Source organism: Azolla caroliniana, unplaced genomic scaffold, assembly GCF_043228905.1.
Source record: "Azolla caroliniana isolate FFs.n. ecotype wild unplaced genomic scaffold, voAzoCaro1.0.p SCAF_75, whole genome shotgun sequence".
Classification (NCBI taxonomy): domain Eukaryota; kingdom Viridiplantae; phylum Streptophyta; class Polypodiopsida; order Salviniales; family Salviniaceae; genus Azolla; species Azolla caroliniana.
The window spans coordinates 87,733-115,000 of record NW_028230510.1 but is presented as its reverse complement, the minus strand read 5'-3'; the positions used below and the strand labels follow the sequence as shown (position 1 = coordinate 115,000).

At 48.3% G+C, this 27,268-nt stretch overlaps 3 non-coding genes and 2 pseudogenes across 3 annotated transcripts; 4 read left to right on the top strand and 1 right to left on the bottom strand.

Moving 5' to 3' along the window:
- Window positions 1–350, bottom strand: part of LOC147849358 (25S ribosomal RNA) — a pseudogene marked incomplete at its 3' end in the record, with an annotated part of 2,812 nt that extends 2,462 nt beyond the window's left edge.
- Window positions 351–16,235: 15,885 nt separating this feature from the next.
- Window positions 16,236–18,056, top strand: LOC147849357 (18S ribosomal RNA; annotated as a pseudogene).
- Window positions 18,057–18,700: 644 nt separating this feature from the next.
- On the top strand, window positions 18,701–18,774 carry TRNAP-UGG (transfer RNA proline (anticodon UGG)). The gene has a single exon. It is a non-coding gene; the product is annotated as a tRNA-Pro (tRNA).
- Window positions 18,775–20,515: 1,741 nt separating this feature from the next.
- Window positions 20,516–20,588, top strand: TRNAN-GUU (transfer RNA asparagine (anticodon GUU)). The gene has a single exon. It is a non-coding gene; the product is annotated as a tRNA-Asn (tRNA).
- Window positions 20,589–21,755: 1,167 nt separating this feature from the next.
- TRNAY-GUA (transfer RNA tyrosine (anticodon GUA)) lies at window positions 21,756–21,838 on the top strand. The gene has a single exon. It is a non-coding gene; the product is annotated as a tRNA-Tyr (tRNA).
- The last annotated feature ends 5,430 nt before the right edge of the window (window positions 21,839–27,268 follow it).

Sequence of the window (27,268 nt, the reverse complement as noted above, 5' to 3'; positions counted from 1 at the left end):
CCAAGCCCACCCCCTGGTTGTCATCGCTCGATCACTTCCTTTTCCACTAAGTGATTGCTTAAGGACCTTAGCGTACGATCTGGGCTGTTTCCCTCTCGACTTTGGATCTTAGCACCCGAAGTCTGTCTGTACAAACCCATGGCCCGTATTCGGAGTTTCCTCGGGATCGGTCAAGCTTTGGGCTACCCTAGCCCATTGAGTGCTCTACCTCAAGCCATGAACATTATACGCTCTACTTCAATAGATTTCGCGGAAAACCAGCTATTGCCGATCTTGGTTGGCCTTTCCAAGCCGCTCTATCTTTCGATCGAGGTTAGACTATACGTTTTTCTCATCTCCAATTTAGGTCAACTAACGGGCACAAGTGCAATATTTTCATTTTGGTGTGACTCTTGGTTGGAGAAGGCCACACCACAGTTGGTCTCTTCTCCATAAGCCGGACCGCCAACGTCAAGGCGAGATCACATTGGTCCAGTCCCCGCATAGCCAGTGGAAGGGTGAGGTGCATCCACTCAGATAGCATGGGGAGGTCGAATGACTGCGGCCACGTCAATCCGCTTCTTTTCTTTTCTTGTTGGGCCGCTAGCAATTGTCTAGCTTCTGCTACCAACTCCCCCATCGGGCCGTCTGACTTTACCGTAGCCGATAAGTAGCGTTAATCGTCTTCATCGCGCTGATGAAGCAGCGGGTTCATCCACCACCTTGGTTCTTCCCCGCAAGCAACTTCCGCCGTATTATCCATAGCTGTTCATCAAGAAGGCCTAGAGTTAGTTTTCCGATAAGATTCAAGCTACAATTTCAAACAGCACCTTTTCTTCATGAAGCGCAAGAAAACTGCACTGCGGAAGAAGAAGAAGCGGTAAAAAGTGTAATATAAATGGCTACCAAAGTTCTTCTTTTGAACTTTCAAGAAGGCCTGAATATTCATGGATTATTATACGATAATCTTTAATGCGGCTCAGATTGCGGAAAGAATTGAATGCTGGAATTTCGAAATTCCGTTGGTAAAATTCAGAAGGATCATGCAAGAAGGCAATATCATCTTCTGGCCATAATCTGCGAATCCAGCAAAGCAAAGCAAAGCAGCACTTTTCTTTTCACTTTAAACCGAGCCGGCGGCAATCTTGATGAATCACTGGCAAGAAGATGCTTTGCACTTTTCTTTCCACTTTAAAGCAGCAATCTTTGAACTCGGAAATGGCACTTTTCCCTGCAAGCCTGAAACGCACGCCTTCCCCAAAAGAAAAGCGGAACCACCTAACGAGTATTTTAAACAGCAAGCATGATGAACCGGCATGTTCATCAAACCAAACAGGTTCTTCATGCATGCATGAAGGCCTTCATGATGATGAAAACCGCTTCATTGGAATGTCACCGTCTCATTGACAACACGAATGATAACGAATTGACAATATGAATAGTCACGTTAGTTTCCCATTCTTAAGCATGGATTATTATACAATAATCTTCATTTGCTTTTTTACTGTTGACAACATGTAGTGCGGGGGCAGGGTTTGAACCCGCAGTCTTCAGGTCATGAGCCTGACGAGTTGGCCATTTACTCCACCCCGCAAGCAAGCAAGCAATTGATCTCTCTCTAGCGAATCGGAATTTATTTTAGAAAAAAAGAAGCCAGAAAATAGATTGCCATAGCCATGGGTTCAAACCTTTCCCCGAAGCTGCCGGCCGAAATCAACCGTTGCCAGTCGTTGTGTCCAACGAAGCTACGCGTAATGACTGTCCCTACCAAAAGACAAACAAACAAAGCATTTCTATAGGAGGTAACTGGGCCAATTCCCGCAAACCACCTATAGGTTAGGTGGCGGTGATCTATCGGCTTGTTCAATTCCCGCCGTTATCCGCTCACCCGCCTAACGCTCCTACAAACAAAAGGGAGGGTCTCCTTAGTAATTACGTGAGGGGGCCTCCTTCCCCATCTCTTGAACTAGACTGAACCAGTTGTTACTGATGATAGAGAACTGGCAATTTTTTAGCGGAACGTAGCCGGATTTTTCTACACCTCTTCACTCAATAGCTTTTACTCCTTGATACCCTCAAGTATGTGTGGTTTGATTTTGTCGGGGAGTTCCTTCTCATATTAAGCGATCTATGTCAAAGGGATCTAGTCCGGGAACCCATTGACCGCCGCGAGGATAACTACAATCTGTCATTCGATAGGGATCAGGGGATATTATAGTTATTTAAGTACCTCGGTAAGCCTAGCGCCGCAATATGGCGAATACTAAATAGCGGGATCGAGGTCTGACCCAAATTACGCAGAAGCGGCAACTTCACGATGTTATGCCGGCTCCAATTTTAAGGTGCCACGAAGTGCTTTCATAGCTTTCGGCTAAGCGGCAGACCCAACACAACTAACGAGTAATCCTACGTTAATAACGAGCCAAACTCCGCGATAGAGAGGTTCAGTTTCCGGGAGGATTTATCCATCTGTAATGAGAATGACATTGATAAGAGTATAAACAGAAACGTCTCCAGCTTATATTTCAATGACGAGTGAAGCAATCGAGCTACCTACACCAGTCTAGTCTAACCTTTTGGCGGCTCTTTCCGATGAACAGAGATATGAATAGAAGACATCTCCGAGGGAAACCTCACAACCTAGTAGTCAACGTGGCGATAATGACATTTATCAATATGCCACTGATTACTTACTGGGATCGTCATAGATGATTAATGCGTGCATTCCATGATCTCTAGAAGACTCTCCCGTAGCACGACCAGGATGTAGTGCCGGGAATTACAGGAGAGCAGAATCCGAAGCCGTGACTACAACAATAATGAGATATTCCAGAGCACCGGCTTCCGGGGGAATCTTAACCGATTATGCCACGGTTGAACGTTTTTATCCAATCACTACGTACACGCGAAACAATTTTTCACTATCGAAGGTGCCCTATGCGTTGATTGGTTTCTAGTTCAGAATGGTATCAATAGCTATAGCAGTCTTTCCAGTTTGTCGGTCGCCGATTATCAGTTCCCGTTGACCACGACCTATAGGGACTAGGCTATCCACCGCTTTTAACCCTGTTTACATAGGTTCGTGGACAGATTTACGTGCAATAATCCCAGAGACTTTGACTTCTACACGTCTTCATTCTACCGCGCTCAAAGATAGAGTCAAGCTTCTGCCGAGGAGAAGTGATCGTAGTTGTGCTCTCCGAACCGTGCGGAATAGTCGCCCATTACACGGCTCTCTAACTTGACTTTATCTGGGTCTTGTTTAACCCCAGAGGCCGAAAGGAGGGTGGAAACTTCCTCACAAGTTCCCTCCTCCTTTCCTCCTTGGGGACCCACTTTGTGATTTCCTGAAGTCCACTCTCTCCTGGAGTTTGCAGAGAGGAAAATGGCTTTTCAGTTAAGTCAGGTAAAACTTGCTTGCCTTTTCGCCGAAAAAGCAATAGAAAAAAGTTATGAATACAAGAAAGAAGAAACTAATGATAGTGGCATAATCAACAAAAAGAGAAAACCACCCTTTACTTCGGAACGACTGCCAAGGTATGCATTATGATTAAATCTCTCGAGAAACCACCAACAGGGCATCCGCATAACACATGCTAGATTGGGTTGCCTAGAAAATGAATCTCGTATACAGTGCTGTGATTACTTTATATTGATAAAAAGTCTAGAGAACAATCTGAAATGGGAATACATAAATAATTGCCGGTCATAGAAACGGAAACACATAAATTGTGCGAAAAGTCGCTTCGGTTGAAATTCCACCACCCACTCGGAGTTTAATTGAAAATTCCATTTCATTATTAAACTGGTTTAGAGTTGATTGTCAAACTCTAGTCAGGAAGTCAGGTCAGAAGAAAAATACAGCGGAATTACACCGCTTATAGTTTGCACAAGCAAATCCGGACATAGTGAGATCAAATCGAAAGCATAACGGCCGGCCCGGCCCGGCCCGGCCCGGCGGAGAAGCACCATGCGCTGCTTCCGCGGACAAAAAGGCGGAAGAAGCCGGCCGAAGAAAAGAAAAGAAGCGGTTTTCATCATCATGAAGGCCTTCATGCATGCATGAAGAACCTGTTTGATGAACCGGTTGGTTCATCGGCACATAGCGCTTCCCCCGCTCGGCTTCCGGGGGGAGAGAGGATGATAGCTACCCTTTCCACCATGCTGTATTGTTATGCATGCAACAGGACAGGATCGCATTATCTGTTTGGCTGTGCAGAATTCTGCTGCTGTTGAAATGAGCTCTTATTTGGTTTATGCTAACAAGCTGCTGCTTTGAGCAGGCAACACTTTGGATCGTATGGAATAGTGGCCACATATACAAACATAATGCAATGTGCCTAGCTTTCGGGATCACAGCACCTATATATACAGTTGATTAAAAGGAAGGGGAAAAACCAACCACGGGCCGAAGGCCCACTTAACCACGCCAGCCCACTGTTCACTCATGGGTAACATCAGCTATATGGTATATTCTATGCGCGAAGCGATCAATCATCGTATATATGATTGATAACGTTGACACTGGGTACACCCCATGCCTGCCATGGTACCACCTTTCTTTGATGTCACGGATGCTTTGAGTGAAGGGAAGAAACCAAAGAATCCATGAGAGGTTACTGGAGAGAAAAAGCACTGAGAAAGTTGACCAGTAGTAACAAGAGGTCCGCCGGGAGGAATCCATCAGGGCGTATCACGGTTTTTTACTGAGGAGGTGGATCGAAGTGATTGTAGTGAAGAATTGATTGGAAATGAAGCGCTTCGTCTTTGGGCATTGTGGAAAGGATCGAATATGACCCAAATTGTTCCTTCCGGATTGCTTCAGTATGATGGATTGAAGGAGTGCCACGTTCTGAAAAGTGCAAAGCGCTTTCTAAAGTGAGGGCGCCGCGAAGATGGAGAACGCATAGCGTTCTCTGGGCGCGGAGAATCAAACGTAAAGCGCTGGAGAGTTTTCGGTAAAACGAAGAAGAAAAGAGAATTCTCGAACCTAAGCATAGCTTTGAGGGACGGCTGGAGGCAGATGAAAGGCCGAGAGATAAGGCGTGCAAAGTAGATCGTACACCTTTCGTGCGACCCGTTGGTCCTAAGCAATGTCTTTCGCGAAGCGACCCATGTTGCTCTCACAGGCAACGAGAACTTTGATCAGATGCGGGTATCCAGTCCCGCCAGTGGCTGAGATGCACGGCTGACTTCCAGGCCTTGATAAAAGAATGGCCACCTTCGAAGTTGCAAGAGCGAAAGGCCCGAGCCGTAGCAGGATGAACCAATGTGAATGAGTGTAAGCTTCGTGGCCCGAAAATCGACGGTGCTGACCACACCGAGGGCCTGTTATCGTGGTGGCAAGCAAGCAAGCAAGCAAGCAAGCAAGCAAGCAAGAGAGGCCAAGGCGGCGACGATCGAGAGGTTGTCACTGAGCAGCGTTCCCAGTCATACGAGAAAAGGGGTCAATTGGCAAGGCCATACGCTCGTGGAGCTTCCCGCGGAGTATAGCTCACATCCAAACATCTGATTGAGGAACGGGGCAACGCCCATGAAGCTCCGGAAACGGAAGGCCCGCCAGGCTGTATGCCCGTGAGTGCAGCAGGATTCTTCAAAAAGAATAGGCTGACTCGAAGACTTAAGACCTTAGCCACGAATGGCTGGAGATGTGGGCAGAACGGGCGGGAATTCTAGCGTATTATTCCCGGAAGAACCCAAGGCCTCGACTGAATGCTTAGGCTCTCTGATCAGGGATTGCAGAGCCAGTGAGGATTTAAGTTCTTAGGAAGAGCCGTGTGAGGCCTATAGCTCATGCACGGTTCGGGAGCCAAGCCCCAGCAGTAATGGTGCGGCTTAGGCTAACACCCATATATTAGCTAGTTATTAATTGGAAGCAGGCAGGATGGCGATGAATTATGATTGGTCTAAACCTTCAGCCTCGTTCAACACAGTGAATGAAGGCTGAAAGTGGTTAGAAGAGAAGGTCCCGTGGGGAAGCCGTTAGAGTGGTTCCTGGCTACGCCCTGGAGGAGACTACGCCGACCCTTATAGCGATAAAAAATATGTACTTGATCCGTATTTTTAAATGGTGGGAAATCGCATACCATCAGCCCATATAGCTAGGGGCGCATGGGTACATAATACCGAATGGAAGCCAGGTTAAGGCGCAGGGTCAGCTTGAGCTGCAGGGGTCAAGGCTAAAACAATTGAGAAAGAGAATACATAATGTATTGCGCGGTCACTCTTAGGTGTTCACAAACCTATAGATTTCTGATGCTGAGCTACTATCGGTATAGTGTCTAATCTCGACCATGGCATACGTAAGCTTGGCAAAGCAGGGCAAAGCCGGTGGTTAGGCAGACGCCCCATTGTTTGAGGTGTTGTTATGAATCTGGTTGATTATTCTTACGGAGGAGGCGAAGGACGCACGAAAGGAGGTAGACTTTTGGTGTTACTTTGGGGAAAGCCCACCAAATGTGGATTTTGAGCAATAGTGAGGAAACGCAGAAATTAGTTTATGGCATGATCTGTATGGAAAGGCCCTTTTGTTGATGCTTGCTTGTCGAGAAGGACGAAAAAGATCAGAGGGAGAATTTGGTCATGTAGACTTTTCATTTCGCCTAAATTTGATGGTTGCTATGCATAAATTCATAATGGGCGATCTTTTATTCGTTTGAAGGTTACAAAAGAAAAGGTTGGTCATAAATTTGGAGAGTTTGCTTCTATATGAAAGGCCTCGAGAACAACTAAGATCAAGCCGAGATAGAAGGTACGGTAATAGGATACGGCATGAAAGGTAAATCTGATTTCAGTCAGACTTAATCCGAACTACCATTCAGATTCAAGTCGGTTTAGTGAGGGCGACCGCGAAGTCACTGAATGAATTGCCTGCCGCATGTCGGTCAGGGCATTGCAGATGTCCGCAACAAGACGGACACAACTTATTCTAACGCTAGGGGACCACAGCCTCAGGGAACGAAGGGAGGAGACCAGAGCATGTCGTGACAGGAGCTGAGCCTAACCAATCCTTGGGCGTACTTTGACCGTGTCTCTAAAGCACAGTTGAATGTAGATACCATGAACGCGAGGTGCGGCGGAAGGGATACCAAGCCTAGCTTTTCAGGGGGAAAGGCAACACCACGCCTTCTCTGTACATGCGCTGATCGCTGGCGCATGTACCCGGACAAAGAGGGCCCGAGCCCTTCGGGAAGCCCTGCGGCTTGGGCCTAAAGCGCACTGTGCTTCAACAAGTGAGAGTATTCGGTGGAACCGGTGAACCACGCATCTAACCTGCGGGCGGACGCGTGGGGCAGAAGGCTCATAGTACCCGCCAAAAAACGCGCCTAAGAAAAGAAAAGAAAAGAAAAGAAGCGGATGATAAGGAAGCGCAGCTATGCAGTGGAAGGGGAGGAGCCTAAATCAACGCGCCCACAAGCAAGAAAGAACGGGTTCAGCATTGCACACTCAAGCAGTACAGAGATATCGGGTCAACTCTTAGATGAGACTGAACAGCTACGAACCGTTTTAACACCGATCGACCTTGTGCCGCCGCGCCGGCCGGGAAGCCCGCCCGCCCTTCGGCCAGAGATTAAGTCATCATTGAAACAAGGGAAAACGACCGACGACGTGGAAGACTTCAAGTGGATAGCCCAAGCTGCCTGATCGAAGCTGTCGCGGTCATTAGCAGGCACCTGGAATCACTTCAAACTCTAGGAGATTCAGTGAGCCAAGGCCGAAGGCTTTGACTGAAGACGCGTTTTTTTCTTTTCAAGCTTCCGACCCACGTTTGACTGGGAGAGCGCACGTGGGCATTTTAGATAAAAAGCTGCTTGCTGTTTTCGAAAGGCATTCCGGCCGGCGCGGCGGTTCATGCGGCCGGCAGAGTGTCGGAACCTAACGGCCGAAGAAGCGGTTTTCATCATGCGGAAGAAGCGGTTCGAGCAGCATCGCTGCTTGATCGGCGGAGAGAAGCAAGTGCACAGCGTGGGGAGCTTGCTTGCTTGCTTGCTTGCTTGCTTGCTTGCAGAGGATCAAGCGCTTCTTGCTTGAAAGACTTGGGATCCACCACGCAACGCACGATATAGGCAACTTGGGTTGAAGAGCTGTGTGATGGGCAACCATCTTGCACGGTTCGAAGAGCACTTGATTTAGTCCGCGCTGGCTGGTGAATGGAAGCCAGCCCTTCACACGGCTGGCTTCTTTCGGCTGCTTTTCCCACAGCCAGACAGAGTAACTCTTGACTCCATTTACTGTTATGGAAAATTGTTGTATTAGGATGTAGATTTTAGATATTTTTTCCGTTCAATTTTTCCCAGGATTTTGTCCGAGGAAAAGAAAAAGAAAACTAAAGGAGGGAAAGATAAAATTGGGGGAAGAAAGAGGAAAACTAGAGGAAGAAATCGCAAAGTTGACCTTCGCCTTGGTAGGTGTATCATTCATCATTTCCCTAAAAGGACATTCATTCATGTATTCTTCTTTCTAGTTCAATGATGCTTACTATTATTTTTTGGTTGATGATATTGTTGATGACGCTAATCGAGAGGGCGGCCGGTCTAGTTCCTGCATGAAAAATTGCGTGCGCTCAATTATGTACTGTACAAAGGCGTTGCACTTACTCTTGCTCGGTAACGAACGCGAGGACCAAAGCATGTGCGGCAAGGAGGTTAAAGTTCGAAGAACTTGTTTGTTGGCGGAACGAACGAAGGCCCGCCCGTATTTTGAACCAAAAAGTCTACGGGTAACTCAACAGCATAGAGCGAGCCTGCTTTCGGTATTAAGATGAGGGCAAAGCTTGGCGAATCGAAGTTCGGGGCTGGCTACCCGGCGACAGCTAACCATTGGCACTTAATTTCGGCGAATGGGGAGCGCGAACGCACGCTGCCTCGCTCTATGCCTACTGAGGGTTTTGATTAATTGGGCCGAATGATCTTCCCTCGACCCACCCATTGCACAGAAGGGAAAGGAAAGGATAGAGCAGGTTACCCATGTTACTGGGGACAAAACACTAAATGACATCCCAACACAGGGCGTTCGATCAACAATTGGACAAGCCATGTAGGAAACAACGGCGAGATCTTATGGGAGGAAAGCCCCGGAAAGAAGTCAGAGGGCCCATACCACCTGCCTACCCTCCTAAGGCGGAACCGGCACTTGGTGAATGCCAAGTAGAAAACGGGAAGGAGCCTATGCACTTGTCACGCTCTGAGAGCCGAAGGGGAAAGGGGTAATTTCCGGGGTTCCCACTCGGCCTTTCACCCGTCAAGTTAGAGAGCCGTGTGATGGGTGACTATCCAGCCCGGTTCGGAGAGCACTTGTGTAGCCTGCACTAGTTACGAGAGGGGGATGGGACATAGGAAATGCCCATCTGCCTTTCCTGTGCTTTGCCCTCGTCAAGCCGATGAAGCGGTTCATTCATGCGGAGCCCGCATGAACCCTCTTACTAGGCGCAAGTGGACTCTCGACTCTATCTCACGGACCGCAGGGCGATATGAAAAAGGAGAGAAGAGGGAGGATTACTAGGGGAAAACCGCGGCGAGAAGGCCTCCGAAAACTCTCGCCGCCCCTTGGCAACCGCACCTATTATGCCTCTGGTCGTGCAACACTTTCTTCGTATGAAGAACTAAATTCATTCTGACCCCACTACGGTTAACATAACTGATGACAATCTTTTGCTTCTCTCTCCCTCTCTGTTATCCTTTTCCTATAGTAGGGATGCCGCCCGACGCTCTGAGAAAATGAGGAATGCTCGGGGTAGGTTTGCAGAGAGGAAACTGTGTCTGTATATAGGGAATGCCTTACGTGAGAAAGCAAGAAATCTGTGCTGTCGGTACCACTATAATAAGGATGCCTGACGTGAATGTACGAAACCCAGAGAGAAGGATCCGTGCAATAGTCACTCTTCTTCAGGAGGAGATGCCCGCTGACGCTCGCACATAGTGAACGCCTGATTCAGAGGAACTAAGAAAGTATGCAGTCATCGTTGCCGGAAGAAGATTAAACCTTGGTGGCCTGAAATGTAACTTTTTTCATCTAGTGAAACAAGCACTAATATCCCGATTAAGCCAGTAAGAGCTGATTTTTTCCATTAAAGTGCTTTTCCAATAGCTTAGGAGATACCTTGGGGACCAGAAAAAAAGAAATCATTTGTATAAATTTGTACATCCATATTCTAATAGATTGAAAACTGCGAATGTGTGAAGGGAATCTGTATTTGTCGTCCAGGTTGATCGAATGGTGCAGAAATAGCTCAAACTGAATGTATGAAATATGGTTCAATATCCTTACATGTATCTTCTGATTATATTGATTACGCAAGAGCAGAAATATTCACTCGTTATGGGATCCCGGGCGTCAAGGTGTGGATTCTGTATTCCAAACATGTTTCAAAGAACAAGAAGGGACTCAATTCGGATGCTATATCTAAAACGTACAAAGTTTTGGAAATGTTAAAAGGGCAAATGTAAAGGTTGCAGAACGGACGGTACATGACTTAGTTTCGGAAAATATGGCATTAAAAGCTGTTCAGCGGGTCGTATTCTATATTAAACCATTGAAGCAGCGCGTCGCGCTACAAGCAGACATTTCTAGAGAAATGGTCGAATATGGGTAAGAATCTTCGCAGATATTCCCATTACCCGTAAGCCCACAGAAGTGAGAATGGGAAAGGGAAAGGGAAACCCTTCAGGTTGGATGGCTCGTGTGGTGACGGGATAGATCTTATCCGAAACGGATGGTGTGAGTTTGTTAAATGTTTGAGAAGCTGCAACATTAGCAGCGCATAGACCACGTGTGTCAACCAAGTTTGTTCAATGGTCGTAATTACAGTGTAAGGAGAAGAACTGCCCGCAGGAACGCTTCGCTTCGCGAAGGAAGTGGGCGCCCAGGCAGGAAAGCCTATTCCTCAAATAGTTCCCCTCATTAAGAATAAAACCATTGCCAATTGATCCAGAATTGATTCGACAGAATGAGATGTATGTTTGGCTTAAGGTATTGGTTTGCGAGTGAAATAGTTGAGACGAGCGAAGCGAGCCTGCCTTATTAGGTGCTTCAGTTCCGTCTCCTCTTGGTGGGCAGGGAATCCCATTGACTAGAGCCTACCATGAGTCTTTCACGCGCAGGCAGGCAGGCAGGCAGGCAGGCAGGCAGTAGTGCGGTCCCAACCTCTCTTTCACTCTCTCATTACAAAAAGTAGTACAGTCCCGACCTTTCTTTCAGTAAAACAAATTTGCCAACTGCCTGCCGTAGTAAAATCAGTAAATATACTGCCATAATGCTGCTGATAAGCGTAAAACTTGCATCCATGAAGGTTCAGCCTCATAGCATTATCTATTCTATAAAGCAATGCTTTAAAGCCGCCTTCTAATCCGCCGGCCGGCCCGGCCGGTTCATCCGGATGATGAAAACCGCTTCTTTTCTTTTCTTTTCTTCGGCCGGCTTCTTCCGCCTTTTTACAGGTGCCGGCGGGCTTCTTTTGATAACTCCTTATCAATCCTTTGACTTAAAGGCTTCTCATCATCATCAACCTTAGATACTGATTCGTCCAGAAAAGCACCCGCATCCAGCAGTTTACCCCACACATCTTTACCCCCATTCTCGCAATCGTCTTCATAATCTTCATCACTGACAATGCTGCCTGCTGCTTTCATCATCAGACTTCGAACAATCCTCTTTGCTGCTTTTCAAATGTGCATCCTGTATCGGGTCGATCTCCTCCTTAGTCTCACCATCTTTTTTTTGTTGTGTTTCATCAACCATCGCAGCGTCCAACCGATACTCTTTGCTTTTCTTTTTATCCGCTGTAGTGTTCCCGGTGCGTGCGCTCTCGGGCTGGCTCTTCGCGGCATGCATTTAGACTCATCATCATCTTCGTTATTGTTTTTGCCAGCTTCCTGTACAGTCTCTGATTGCTTGCGGGACGCTGGGTTGTTCTGTGCTCATTTCTCGCTTCTGTTTTGGTGAATCTGATTGCGGGACGCGCTTTTTGTTGTTTTTCGTGCGTGTTCCATCATTTTGTTGTGTTTGGTTTCGTGTTTTTTTAGGCGGACGAGGGGGAAGAACCGCTCCGATAGAGAATAAGGCAAGGGTTGCTCGCCTAAAGCTTGGTTGCTCTAATTTTTCAACTGGATGCCAACCATAATATTTATTCTCAATAAGATGGCATGAATGCCTGTAGTGCTTTTCACTAGTTCATTACTTTAAACTAGTACTTATTTGTTAGCCGGGGTGCATGCGGGAAGTGTTTCGTCTATTTACGGCGGGCCGGGCCGGGCCGGGCCGGGCCGGGCGGGTTCTTACTGCTTAATAAACGGTAACGATAATACACATCAACGGAATCAGTTAAGTAACCACCGCCGCTGTAACTAAGGTCTTACCATTCTTGGTCTCTTTTTCCGTCTCTACATGCCAAGGCACAGGCTTAACAACCATAGGCAGATTCAACTTAACAGGTATCAAGTTGAGATCATATCAAATGTTGGTAAGGTTGTATTTAATCGTGTTCTGTATCTAGAAACTTCTTCTAGTTCTGGTTTCGCAATTAATTTGGATCAGATTTTTCCGACCGACGTTTAGTCCCGGTCTAGCGAGTGTCTAAGGACCCACCCGTTTTCGAGCCGTTAGACCATCAGGCAACAGCCGGTCATGATTGGATGGTCGGATAAGTTGCTTCGGTCGCCGAGTCTCAATTCCCCACACTTAGGACATTAACGGCTATCGGATTGGATGGGTATGCTTCGGAGGAAATTTCCCCGGATTCTCGAATCCATTGCACAACTATTCATGAAGAGACCCGTGTATTCAATTCAGGGTTTGATTCACCTTTAGGTAGGTCCTGATGCAGTAACCATAAGAATATGGTTCCTGAGAAGGTTGAAAGAGGGTTCATGCGCCCGCCTTTTAGTAATAGGATTCTACCCCAGCCAGCAGTTGGGAAGGGAAGGTATCTCTCAACCGCCTAAGCCGCTTAAGTGTACGATTCTCTGTGCCTTTAGAGCACATCGCACGCAGGGGATTTACAGAAGCCAACGCCACTAATATGAGTTTTTTTTCATTCAAAAAGGGACTTACTTCAAGCGCCATATCCGAAACATACGAAACTTTGGAGATATGAGAAAGGCAGATGGAAGGGTCATAAAAAAAGGTTAAGTTATGTGTCGAGGTTTAGTCATACGTCATTAGAGAAGGTTATATGGGTGTCTAATAAGAATATATGAGATTAGAAACCGTGAAAGCCTGCGGCTAAATATGAATTAAAATGAATGCCCTATAAAGCCATTCGTTAAGATAGAAATCTTTCTGGTCGGGTAGCGTGACCTGTTCACAGGTTAAGACGTTGAGTCGCGTCTGTGCACTCATTTTGCATTCATTCGCGCTCGGATGGCGGAGTTAGTGAACTGAGTTTCCATGAAGGTGAAAGTCCTTCTCCCTCGGGAACAGGGTAACAGCGTGCCCACGTGCTGGGAGAATGGCATCCAAAGGCATGAAGCTGGGCATGAAAGGGATTCAGAACCCGGCGAAAGTGGGGAACTTTGAATCTCAAGCAAGGGCGCGCGTGACGATATCTGCCCCTTCTTTGTTTTCGTTGGGAGACAGGGTGGGAATGAAACACTTTGGGTATTGTCTAGGTGAGTGCTGAGTGGCGGTACTGCATCCCCGAAGGCTAAGCCTAAGTTGAACCGGACAGCAGGCAACCGCAATCCTAGCGTTTGAAGCGTCGAAACAGGAAAGCAGGATTGCTTCCTGCGTCCAAAATATGGGACAGAGGCCGAGGGAAAGGGGTTGTCTGTCCTTTCCCGTTCTTCGAGCGCGCCTCCGGCGTAGAGCGGAAGCCTTACGGCCTGGTTCTTTGAAATATGGAATCCCGGAACTGGAGAACCCCGCACACCTCTGAGGTCGCACTCAGAAGAGCCAACCGTACGGTGAACAGGGATAGGATGGGACAATAAGCGAGGGCCCGGTAGTAATTAATTATCGGGACGTGCCAAAGTGTCCCCGCATCTAATTTTAAGGGAAAGGGAGCAGCCAATATGCTTCAACATTCGAAGATAAAGAGCGCAGATTGGCCAAAAGGAAAGTAAGCAACGTAAAATACCTTGCCCCTGAACTACGAGTAGCACTCGCTCTGTCATGGATAGACAATCTGATCCGATTTGCTGAATATACATACCTCTGAAAGTAGAAGCAAAAGCGAAAGTGAGAGTGAAAGTGGAAGTATGGCCAGTTCCATGACCTTTCAGGACTCCTGCTACTGGGGATCGGATCGCCCTCATGGCCTAAAGGCGAACCGCGGAAGAAAAGAAGCGGGATTCGAACCCAATAGCTACTTTCGCTCGGGTCGATCTCGCCGCCATGACGCCACCAGAGTGATCCACATATCTATCAACAAGAAAGCCAGAGTACGTAATCGACGCTGATGCAAGGAAATTTTTGAATTAGTCACGAGACGCGGGAAAATGGGGAAGATACGAGGTTTCAATCCTCTCTCATCAGATACGCTGATGGTCGGTTTTTCACTTGAGTCTAGGAGTTATCAAGCAAGCAAGCAAGCAAGCAAGCAAGCAAGCGCGTGAGGAAACAAACTGAGCAATGGCCCTAGCTAGCCGATAGGGCTAAAGCGACGACAAGGAAGTAGAACTCCAACCACGGCGTAGGTGTTCTTTCCGCCGGCCGGCCGCCTGTGGACATCACAGATGGATCGCATCTACGTCGTCGTCCGGGAGGCATGAGCTGCCAATTTGCGGCAGTTGCTGGCTGCATGGGCATCGTCACGATCAAAAGAGGGCAGGGGAGCTCGTATTCCGGAACCCTCACCTGATGGGATGCGGGGAGCCGTATGACGGGAAACTGTCACGAGCGGTTCTGAATTGGCGGTCAGGCAGGGAACTCCTAACCTGATTGGCCGACCAAAACCGAAATAAGACTCCGGAAAAGTCGTCGCCGTTGTTAAGAAATAGTTTATTTACATGAGTAAGAAACTGACGTATTTCCATCGGTCGCTTCCGTTTCGTATATTAGTTATTTTGTATGCTTCGTATAGTTTTCTGTGAATTAGCATTAAAAGGTTCTTTAATAGGCATAAACAAGTCGTGTTGGCAGTACGCTGGTCGGCTTCACAAGCAAGCTGCGGGTCTTTTTCAATCACTAATTCTTATTTTGCCCAAAATCGTTGTCGTTGGTTCACATTTTATGGCATCGCAGAAATTGATTGTAAGGCTTTAGATTATTTCAAAGGGTGGCCTAAGGTCACCCCCCTTAAATGAGAGTCCCGCCTCTCTTCATTTAAGCGGGAAAAACGTTCTGCTGGCTGGGTAACATAATGGCAATGTATTGGACTGCAAATCCTGGAATGACGGTTCGACTCCGTCCCTAGCCTATTCTTCTTCCAAGCTCTTTTGCCATTTCCGAGTGAAAAGATTGCTGCTTTAAAGTGGAAAGAAAAGTGCAAAGCATCTTCTTGCCAGTGATTCATCAAGATTGCCGCCGGCTCGGTTTAAAGTGAAAAGAAAAGTGCTGCTTTGCTTTGCTTTGCTGGATTCGCAGATTATGGCCAGAAGATGATATTGCCTTCTTGCATGATCCTTCTGAATTTTACCAACGGAATTTCGAAATTCCAGCATTCAATTCTTTCCGCAATCTGAGCCGCATTAAAGATTATCGTATAATAATCCATGAATATTCAGGCCTTCTTGAAAGTTCAAAAGAAGAACTTTGGTAGCCATTTATATTACACTTTTTACCGCTTCTTCTTCTTCCGCAGTGCAGTTTTCTTGCGCTTCATGAAGAAAAGGTGCTGTTTGAAATTGTAGCTTGAATCTTATCGGAAAACTAACTCTAGGCCTTCTTGATGAACAGCTATGGATAATACGGCGGAAGTTGCTTGCGGGGAAGAACCAAGGTGGTGGATGAACCCGCTGCTTCATCAGCGCGATGAAGACGATTAACGCTACTTATCGGCTACGGTAAAGTCAGACGGCCCGATGGGGGAGTTGGTAGCAGAAGCTAGACAATTGCGGCGCGGCCCAACAAGAAAAGAAAAGAAGCGGATTGACGTGGCCGCAGTCATTCGACCTCCCCATGCTATCTGAGTGGATGCACCTCACCCTTCCACTGGCTATGCGGGGACTGGACCAATGTGATCTCGCCTTGACGTTGGCGGTCCGGCTTATGGAGAAGAGACCAACTGTGGTGTGGCCTTCTCCAACCAAGAGTCACACCAAAATTCAAATATTGCACATGAATTCATCAACCTGCCTCGTATGGCAGAAATTGACCAAAAAACCGAGTTTGATCCTGGCTCAGAATGAACGCTAGCGATATGCTTAACACATGCAAGTCGAACGTTGTTTTCGTCTATAGAACAGTTGAAGACAAAGTGGCGAACGGGTGCGTAACGCGTGGGAATCTGCCAAACAGTTTGGGCCGAATCCCAAAGAAACGAAAGCAGCTTTGCTGCTTGCTTGCTTGCTTGCTTGCTTGCTTGCTGCTTTTCGATAAAGCTAAAAAGCGCTGTTTGATGAGCCTGCGTAGTATTAGGTAGTTGGTTGGGTAAAGGCTGACCAAGCCGCAGATGCTTAGCTGATCTTTTCGGACGATCAGCCACACTGGGACTGAGACACGGCCCAGACTCCGTAGGGAGGCAGCAGTGGGGAATATCGGACAATGGGCGAAAGCCCGATCCAGCAATATCGCGTGAGTGAGTGAAAAACGTCGCGTTAGCGAGGAAGGGCAATGCCGCTTGTAAAGCTCTTTCGTCGAGTACGCGATTATGACAAGACTCGAAGAAGAAGCCCCGGCTAACTCCGTGCCAGCAGCCGCGGTAAGACGGGGGGGGCAAGTGTTATTCGGAATGACTGGGCGTAAAGGGCACGTAGGCAGTGAATCAGGTTGAAAGTCAAAGGCGCCAGCTCAACTGGCGGAATGCTTTCAAAACCAATTTACTCGAGTGGGACAGAGGGGAGTGGAATTTCGTGTGTAGGGATAAAATCCGGAGATATACGAAGGAACGCCGAAGTAGCGAAGGCAGCTTTCTGGGTCTCTACTGACGCTGAGGTGCGAAAGCTTGGGGAGCAAACAGGATTAGATACCCTGGTAGTCCATGCCGTAAACGATGAGTGTTCGTCCTTGGTCCGCGGATCGGGGGCCCAGCTAACGCGTTAAACACTCCGCCTGGGGAGTACGGTCGCAAGACTGAAACTCAAAGGAATTGACGGGGGCCTGCACAAGCGGTGGAGCATGTGGTTTAATTCGATACAACGCGCAAAACCTTACCAGCCCTTGACATATGAACACTTGACGTATGAACACTTGACATATGAACCGGTGTGCTTGTCCTTAACGGGATGAAACGAAAATTCATACAGGTGCTGCATGGCTGTCGTCAGCTCGTGTCGTGAGACGTTTTTGGTTAACTCCTATAACGAGCGAAACCCTCGTTTTGTGTTGCTAAGATATGCTGCTCCCAGAGGATCAATGTCATCATTCACCCTCGGCAAGCAGGAACATAGAACATGGGCTGGCTTCCGACGAACTTGAGGTTCCGACGAGCGAGCCGGTGGTAAGTGAGCCGCTTCATCGGTACCTGCCCATGAATCTGTGTTCAGTCAGCGGTTAGCCAGGATTGATGACACTCCCTCTGTGCCGATGTTGCACTCACAAGAGACTGCCCGTAGTTCTACTATGGAGGAAGGTGAGGATGACGTCAAGTCCGCATGGCCCTTATGGGCTGGGCTACACACGTGCTACAATGGCAATTACAATAGGAAGCAGGGCCGTAAGGCGGAGCGAATCCAGAAAGATTGCCTCAGTTCGGATTGTTCTCTGCAACTCGAGAACATGAAGTTGGAATCGCTAGTAATCGCGGATCAGCATGCCGCGGTGAATATGTACTCGGGCCCCGTACACACCGCCCGTCACACCCTGGGAATTGGTTTCGCCCGAAGCATCGACCAGAGATCACCCATTACTAAAGTGTTCCATGCCTAGTTGAGTGTGGCCCATTTTGGTATTGGTGGTCTTCTTGGCGCATATCACGGTTGGGTCAGTGACTGGGGTGAAGTCGTAACATGGTAGTCGTAGGGGAACCTGTGGCTGGAGGGAATCTCAAAGGGAAGCGCCAGCGTCCTTTCGTTAACTGTACTGACTTGATGAAGTTAATTCCAAGTTGGGTAAATGCCGGCCCGGCCCGGCCCGGCCCGGCCCGGCCGGATGAAGCGCTATGCGCGAGGAGGAAGCGCTTCTTCATGAAGCGCATGAAGGGATTGAAACCGTAGACCAATCGCGGATGAAGCGGTTAACAGTTGAGCTACCAGCGCGGGAAGGGAAAATGTACGGTTAGTATCATATACATTCTTTGACTTTCGAGCCGCCTCATGACCTGTGAGACGTTAACTATTCAAAGACCCCAGCTGCTTGCTGCTTTCTTCGAGATTTCATGAACCTCGCTAAAGCCTAAAGCAGCAAGCAAGCAAGCAAGCAAGCAAGCAAGCATTGGAGTTCGAAAAACGTATAGATCGAAAGACGACGACAAAGCGAAGGCCTTCATTGCATTGCTGCGACTTGCTTGCTGCAAGGACATAAGACTTTCTTTCTAGGCCCTTTTCCCTTCCCGAGATTGAGTGATGAGAGATCGGGTGCCAACCAAGCGGCTTAGGCGCTAATCGATAGCTTACGCCGGCCCTCAACCATTACTGCTGGGGATGGCCCACGCAGCAAGCAAGCAAGCAAGCAAGCAAGCAAGCAAGCACGAGGTGTAGCGCAGTCTGGTAGCGCATCTGTTTTGGGTACAGAGGGCCATAGGTTCGAATCCTGTCACCTCGATTATTGCCGTGTACTGGGCGGGTAACCTTTCGCTCCGTCCTTTTTCCACGTCTTTCTCTGCGCTTCTTGCGGCTTCTTGTGGCATAACTCTGTCCACGGATCAAACAAGCATTGTAACCTGCCTGCCTGAAACTTCTCTGAAGACATGACCTTCTGAGTCATCTAGGCATTCATTTTGAAACCCGGAAATTTCGTATATAGAGTTGTGAAGACTATGCCTCCTATAGATAGTAGGAAATGGTTAACCCGAAGGTCCTAGGATTGAGAGGAGGTACTACAGATCGTAGTGCTTTAACCTCTTGCCATAAGCATCTGGCTGGGTGTAGAGTTGATTCAAGCACGTCTTCATCAGGTTTTCAAAGCCAAGTCCCTTTCGTCTAGTGGTTAGGACATCGTCTTTTCATGTCGAAGAAACGGGTTCGATTCCCGTAAGGGATAACTTTCTTGCTTGCTTGCTTGCTTGCTTGCTTGCTTGCTTGGGGAGGCTAGCAAAAGGTCCCTAGCCTCTTCGTTAGAGGGTTGAGCAAGAGGTCCACAGGACCCCAAGGTCCCGTAGTCCCCACGATGAGTGAGGGCTGGTTTCTCGTGGTTCAGAATGTAAACATCCCCCGCTGAACCCACCGCATCGTCTCATGTGGGTGTCTTAACACTTTCTGAATTGCCGACGACAAGACAATCTGTTCGTTGATCGAAGTCTTGAGCGATTGGGGGGTTCAGTTGAAATTTTGCTTGCCGGCTGACTGACGTTCTCAACAACCAACCAACGATGGGCCAACGAACGAACGAGACCATATGCACCGCGGCATTCCCCTTCCCCGCGCGCGAGCCTTTTCATCCGGATGAACAAATTCGTCACTCAACGGCGGGCGGTCAATTCGCGTAGTTTTTATTTTGTGCACAATCTAACTCTTGTGACCGAAAGCGTGCTCATGTCAACGAGACAAGTGCGCCGGAAGAGTCACTGGAGGAGTAGCGAAGGTGCGTGCCGGAGATCCCCCTTCGACTGATGAGAGCGAATCAAACTCTGACGAGCAAGCAAGCAAGCAAGCAAGCAAGCAAGCAAACCTAGGACTTGTAAGGGACGAGAGGGGAGACTTCACATGGAGCGCCCAGGCTTACCGCCTAGAAGCCGGTTCATTATATCAGACCCGCTTCATCGGTTCCCCACAGCATATCAAAATCCTCATCGCCGGTCGACCCGCCAATCTCTTCTCTTGAGGAGAAAAAAAGGCAAGATAAACCCTCGAAAAGGAATGCAGATCCGCTTTCATCGAGTTAACCTTTCAGAAAGAGATCGGCGCTCGTCCCTTCAGTCGCAAACCGAAGCCCGCTTCACCATAGATGGTGTGAAAAAGATCGATATATCGGTCATGTAATGACCTTGACCGCTACGCTTGATTAGATACATATTTTCTGCTGAGATAGATGCTGGGATAAAGCGCAAAGCTCTTTCTCAGCTTCCGCTCCTACTCGTGCTTGCTGGGAAAGCGGCGGGCGCCATGTTATTTGGTTGGTGAGAGGCGCTTCTTCCGCCGGCTACAGACAGAAAGATTTCGGTACTGGCCCCCTATAGTATAGTCTGGTAAGGAAATTTAGTATATAGACGCGCCATTCGTTTAGCCAGCTTCCAGTCTCTATTCACTTTGAACTCTTCACAACTCCATCACCCTCTTATAGAGATAGGGAAAAAAGGGGGTTGCAGGGCTGGCTTCATTCGGGTCAATAATACACCCGTTCTCGTTTCGGATTAGCTCAGTCGGTAGAGCAGTGGACTGTTAATCCATGGGTCGCAAGTTCGAGTCTTGCATCCGGAGAAAGTAACTGAAACAAACATGAGAATTGATCGACTAGAGCTTTTAAATAGGCCCGCATGAAATGAACCGGCGATAATCAAAAAAAGCCAGTCATATAGGATAAATGGTAAGTAGATTGAATGGCAGGTATTGGTGAAAAGCCAGCCGAAGAAACGACGAAGAGTTGCTTGCTCCGCTTCTTCCGTTCCGCATGAGCCGGGTATTGGTGCTTTTATAAGACGTGATGACCTTATCGATACCACAAGGATCTGGGCATGGCACCTACGAGACGACGACAAAGATGCCCGACGGACGAAGATTCTCAATGGGATTGTTGACCAAGTGTCTCTCTCGAGAACAACAACGGTCCGCCATTTCTCAGGGATCCCCCGAACCACAGCTCGCGAATGGTAACATAGGATAGTAACGGCCAATCAATTTACATTGCTTTGTGCTCTGTTCGGCTTTTTCATTGATTTGAAGGAGAATTCGCGGGCGGTTTAGTTTACTTTAATCAATTAACCTGCTTCCGAGTCCAGTTCAATTATATGAACTTCCCTTCAATAAGTATACCCGAACTCAATGATCGAGAATACATGTATGTTATGCCTCGTAACAGATACGATACCACCTTCTTTACGCCTTTTTCCTTCTTTCTAAAGTGTCTTTGTTCGCAGTGTGGCGTCTTTTCTGTGTCGGCATATTCTGAGAGAGGATCCTAAGCGCATCTTTCTAACCCGCCCGAAATGGGTAAGGAAAGAAAAGGTGGGGGTTCCTAGAACAAATCCAGTGGGGACAGGGCCTGTAGCTCAGAGGATTAGAGCACGTGGCTACGAACCACGGTGTCGGGGGTTCAAATCCCTCCTCGCCCACAATAATAATAATAGGGAGAACGAGAAGTCACCTTTCGCTTCGTGACGATTCTATCGAGAAGGACCGAAGCCTTGCTCTCGAGGCAATTATTTCAAAGACTTCGAGCGAGTGTTAAGCTGCTTGCTATTTCGCCATGACATTTCTTAGAAGCTCCGAGCATAGGTGTACCGACGGCATTCAACATGGCCTCTATTTGTTTGATTCCTTGAACCTCTACTTGTTCGATTAGTCTATTGGAAGGGGTTAGGACGTGTAGATTAATCGATTTCTCTCTTCCCAATCGCTCAGAAAGTCAGTCAAAGCTTACTTTGAACGGGGAGAGTGGCCGAGTGGTTAAAAGCGACAGACTGTAAATCTGTTGAAGGTTTTCTACGCAGGTTCAAATCCTGCCTCTCCCACCCAATAGGTTAGGTCTGAAAAAGATTTACGCTTTCACTGTTGTTAATGGATAGCGAAACGTATATCTGATGCTTTGCCTAGGCTAGAGAACTCCGCTCGTACCCTCCTCTTCCATGGAAATGAAACGAATTGACCTTTCCACCAACCATTTTCTCCCTCAAACCAACTTTCCTAAGGAGGGCGCCACTTCGGTTCGGAGGGCTGCTTGCTTTTGGGCAAGCAACTTTGGTCGTCTTTCGGTATAGTGAATACACCCCTCTGTCCGACCCGATTAACCCTGCAAACATATTCGTGGGATAGGAGGACCCAGAAAGGGCGGGCGTCCGAGCCGGGGATATTAGGGAATGAATCTATCCGTGTGTCCACGGCATACAACCGCAACTAAAGCGAAAAGCAGCAGGCGGGAAAAAAGGGGGCGGACCCCCACCCCGAAGTGAAGAGATTCAATGAGACCACTCGAATACATAGACAACGTGCCATTTCATGAGTGACTAGGAAAAGCAGAGAAAGGTATAAGAAGAGGAAACTAATCGACGAGAAACTAATAGCTAGTAGCAACGATTTCTCAGGATCCATTGGTTTATATAGAATCCATCTTTTAGGCGTATCGAAATACATTATTTTCACCAGGCGTATATAATAAAATGGAGTGACCCCCAGTGTCCCAGGGTACCTAGTCCCCCTAGAACCGCGGGAGACAGTCGCCCATCATACGGCTCACCCACTCAACTTGCTTCGGATGTTAGTTCTGAATCGTTCAGGTTCAGATAACTCCGCACGCATGAACCGCCGTTGGCTTTACGAACGAAGGAGCGGAGCAAGAAAGCTATAGCGCTTTCTCAGCCAGCGATGCCCACTTCAACAGCAGATTGGTCCTTATTCTCGAGGACTTATTTTCCTCCCCCATCCGCAGGGTCTTCGGCTCTCCCCTTTCATTCGGGGGGAGCGGGAGGGATACCGAGGGAAGGGGCGAGCCTGCTTATCCTCCCCTGTTTGATCTCCTTCAGACCACCTGCGGCCCTGTTCAAAAAGCTATGCATCCAAAGATTCACAAGGATCGAATCCCCTGTCTGAACTCTGTCAGACGCATCCAATGGATCCAACAAAAGGGGGTTAAGCAGAGTGAATACGTAGAGTCTAATTCACCAAGGCTTTTACTATTTAGGCCCCTTCCCGGCTACCGGATCACTCAGTGCTTTCCCCTAAATGAAACCAAGACAAAGGGGTTCCTTTTAGGTAGGCGGGTACTATGGACCTTCTGCCGTCCATCGCAGAGCCCGCTATGGGAAGAGCGCAGTAAATAATCAGGAGAGGAACATTTCTATACAATTGGTAGAAAAAGAAACAGATACGTATAGATAGATGGATGTATCTATATCTATCTACCTATATATAGCAACGCCGCTTTCAATCTTTTCTTTGCGCACTCTTCCTTGCAAGCACTCCCGGAGACCTGCCAGAAAACACTGTCGCTTGGCCAGCTTCACTTCTTCTCTCGAACTTGATTAACTTGGCCAACGAACGAACGAATAAGGCCTGTAGGGCGGGCGCGAAGCGGTTTTCATCATCATGCATGAAGGCGCGCGCGCGCGCCGGTTCATCATGAAGGCCTTCATGATGAACGCCTTTTCTGCGCTTCGCCGCTTTCTAAGACGAATTGTTCCTCTTGGATGGACTTCGCCGTTATTCCCTAAGGGCTGTATTATCATATCGAGATGCCGATTTGTTCCCTGTCCCCAGCAGCAGTGATATGGGTAATCTGCTCCGTCTGTCTTCGTCCGGCTTGCGTTGTTCTGATCACCGGCAGGGGGCACTTCAGCAATCGCGCGCTGTAACTGGCTGGGAGTCTCATCACACTGAAGGATACTTTGATTTACGGCAACTTAGGTTCATCTCGTGTAGTGATAGCGGCGGACTCATACAAGGATCTTGGGTAGGTTCATGAGATCCTAGCGGCACCCCCTCACTTGCCCTTTCGTAGATGCGTTCTCTCCATCTGTCCTGCGACGTTTTGGTAAGCTACGCGTCCGGTGCACGACCCTGCCTGCCTGCAGGTCTCTTACACTGACTCTAGGCAACCCCTTCCGGCCGCCCAACGACTGATGACACTAGTAACTACCCCTATTAAAGCTAGTAAATAAGCCCCACAGCTCAGGGCGGCAAAGAACAAATGGAATTTGCTACGAAAGCCGGCTAACGGGAGTATTCCTGCGTATAGAAACATAGTAACGGACGGAGTAATAGCTGAAATAAGATTAGTTTTGGCTAAAGCGCCTGAATCCGCTATATATTTGACACAGGTTTAACGTAATGCTAAAACTGTAGCGAATACATTAATGATCATTGATATATGAATAGAGATACCAATTAGTGGTGATTAAATTCCTTCTGTGATTCCACGTGAAAAACCGATTGAAAGATAACCTACATGTCCAATAGAGCTATAAGCTGAAAGTCTTTTTACTTCTTTTTAGGCCATAGCGGCCAGTGCTCCTAGGATCATGAAAGCGATGCTGCAGAAAAGGAAGAGTTGTTACCATGTTAGATCGTGGAAACTATAGGGAGAAACACATAACATATTGGCAGGAATAGATATTTTAGGTGCAATGGGAAAAAATGCTGTAACCAGAGTAGGTAAACCCTCGTATACATCAGGTGCCCACACATATAGGGTCGAAAGTAAATCATTAACCGAGCCGTGCAGCAAAGAAAGCTGTCGTTCACTCGCTGTTTGCCTAGCGAAGAGTTCAGAGAATTCCCGAATGACCTACTACAGTGCTCCCCGAACCGTACGTGATAGTCGCCCATCATACGGCTCTCTAACCCTACAACACTTGGATTAGATATACCCGAGAGTCCGCCGCCGCTTTCAGCCATTCCACACGCTGTCGGATAAGGTCACCGGGAATTAATTCGGCAGTGGATTTTGGACGGATAAAACCTGCTCAGTAAAAGCAGGTATTAGATAGATAGACCCCTTCCTTTCCGTTGTTGCCAGTGCTTTCTCAGGCCGAGAAGAGAACAAGGCGCTTTCTTTGGTTTTCTCCGCCGCAGGTGAAGATGGCGTACTACCATCCGGCAGGTTTCCTTGAAAGAATGAAATTTGTTAGTTCGCTCCGCGAGCAAAGGCCAAAGGCTTTGTTCGGGGTCAAAGACCCGCGCGGCGCGCTCCTGGTTATCCCTTTCCTGAACGGAATGAGGTGAAGGAGCGTTTGCTGTGCCCCACTTCCCCGCCTTCAGGCAGGTTTTCGAGCCGCTCTTCTTGCCGGCTTGTAACATAAAGGCCGAAGTGGCACGCACGGAATGCGGCAGTGGGTACTAAAGGTCCTATGACTTCCAGCCGGGGATCTAGCTCACCGTTGGATCTCGCCGATACAGCCTATGGTTTTGGTGTCTCGGGATATCGTTTCGTTAATTGTCCCCAAGCCAAGCAAGGGGTTGAGTTGAGTAATCGGCTTTCATGCAGCTGTTTCCAGCTCCTCCAATCTAGACCTTGTCGCTGCTTAATCTCGACAGGCAGGAAGCACACCAACGCGTTTCCACTGTGCTTGCTTGTGGCACAGGTTAACCAGGTGGCCAGTTGACTGGAACTTCGATTCGCCAGGCGGGCGGGCTTCTCTCGTGTGACACTATAGAAGAGTTCGCGCGGTGCCCTTCACCTCCTAGCCCCCAACCGCGCTTTTGTAACATGCTATAGTCTCACGCTCTTACGAGGTAGTGATGGGTTCCACGCTCCAGCAGCATAACATAAGGCGCCCCGATAGTACTGAGATTGGCCGCAATCTGCCGGTACCCACAGGCCGTCTTACGGCCGCTCGAAAAGAAACTGCAGTAATCTTGGATAAGAAACCTACAGCAATGAATGGGATCCCCATAAAGATACCACTAGATTGAGCACTGAGCAAAGTGATTTCATATCCAGTGAAAGTCTTGGCTGATTCTTCAAAGTTAGTGATTCCAGTAGACCCATAGATCATAGAACAAATAGGGCGACATAGGCTCCCATCCACACTCCACGTATAGACGCGAACCCCCTCGTAACCGTACGTGCGACTTTCACTGCATACGGCTTGCACGGACACTATTGAACCTATCTCATTATGAGGCCTTCCACCTCGATCTTCATTTTGGAAATAAAACTGCGGGCATCGCATCGGGGGCGCGCGCGCCCTCAACGTTCATTACGTTAAAGGAATGGCGCATAGCGCTTACCAGCCAGGGGCGGGGCTTCAGCCACTCAACTGAAGGGAAGGCCGGCAGAAGGAACGCCTCTAGTAGCTCTCCCCCCATTCTCACCTTGTTCTAAGGACCACTTGTTCATGATGGTATTTGCATAAGGCTGAAGGCTTACGGTTTATAACCTATAAGTATCTAATAATCGGGTCGCTCTGCGGCGCCTTCGCTGCGGACACGATGGATTTCCACTGGTCCTGCGCACCCACCGCTTCATCCGGGCATCGTTCATTAAGCGGCTTCATCGGCGCGGTTTTCATCATGCGGGCGTTCCGAGAATGCCTGCCTGCCGGGGGAACCGAGGCAGAAACCTTGGTTCCCCCTTGCTAACGTCAGGTATATGTTGAAGTGTCTTGCGAAACCTTATCAAATTCCGGTTAAGCGGGAGACTGCACTCTTTTTTGTTGTTCCGCCGCAAGCAAATACTGTCGACAGTATTTCAGGTGTAGATGGTTGCCCTTTCGTCTAGGGGCGAGGTAGGCCATCAGAAGGTCCGCGCGCGGGCGGCGCTCTCTGTAACTCTGCTGCTGGCTGGCTGAGAGCCAATCCATCTTCAGTTTTTCCTCGCTTAACACATTGATAATGCCAGTATCATATTGCCCGTATCGTGGGAATGATTTAATAGGAGAACGCCGCCGGCCCGGCCCGGCCCGGCCCGGCCCGGCCCGGCCCGCCGCAAGGTTGGTTTGAAGAACGAAGGTTCTACAAAATAGAGAGCAAAGAATACGTACATATTCATATGTACATAGATATATCTATATAAGTGGATCGAATATCTTGTTTGACTGAAAAGTTTTACGAATCTTTCTCTCTCTTCTCGGAAGATTGAAGTTCTGAATAATTTCCCGTGGCAGGGGTGGGGTGTGATCATCGGATGTTTCCGTAAGCAGTAAACAGCAAATCTTTATCCAAGACCATGTATTGGATAAAGCTGATAGTGCACGTGATCGGGGCCGAAGGCCTGATTCGTTTGGTAGATTTGGTCAAGGTTGTTGCGTACCCCGGAGCGATCCGTAAGTGGTGTACGGAAGTTCCTACGATCGAGTGTTCCTAGCCCCTGTGAACATTTTGGTGAATGTCTTAAAGAGGGCCTCTCTAACCGGTAAGGTGGGTGTCCACTTACTTCGGCCATTCCTGGCTTGTCTTCGATAACGCCTATCCCGGGAGAAGTCGGGACAAGGGCACTTGAGGGATCC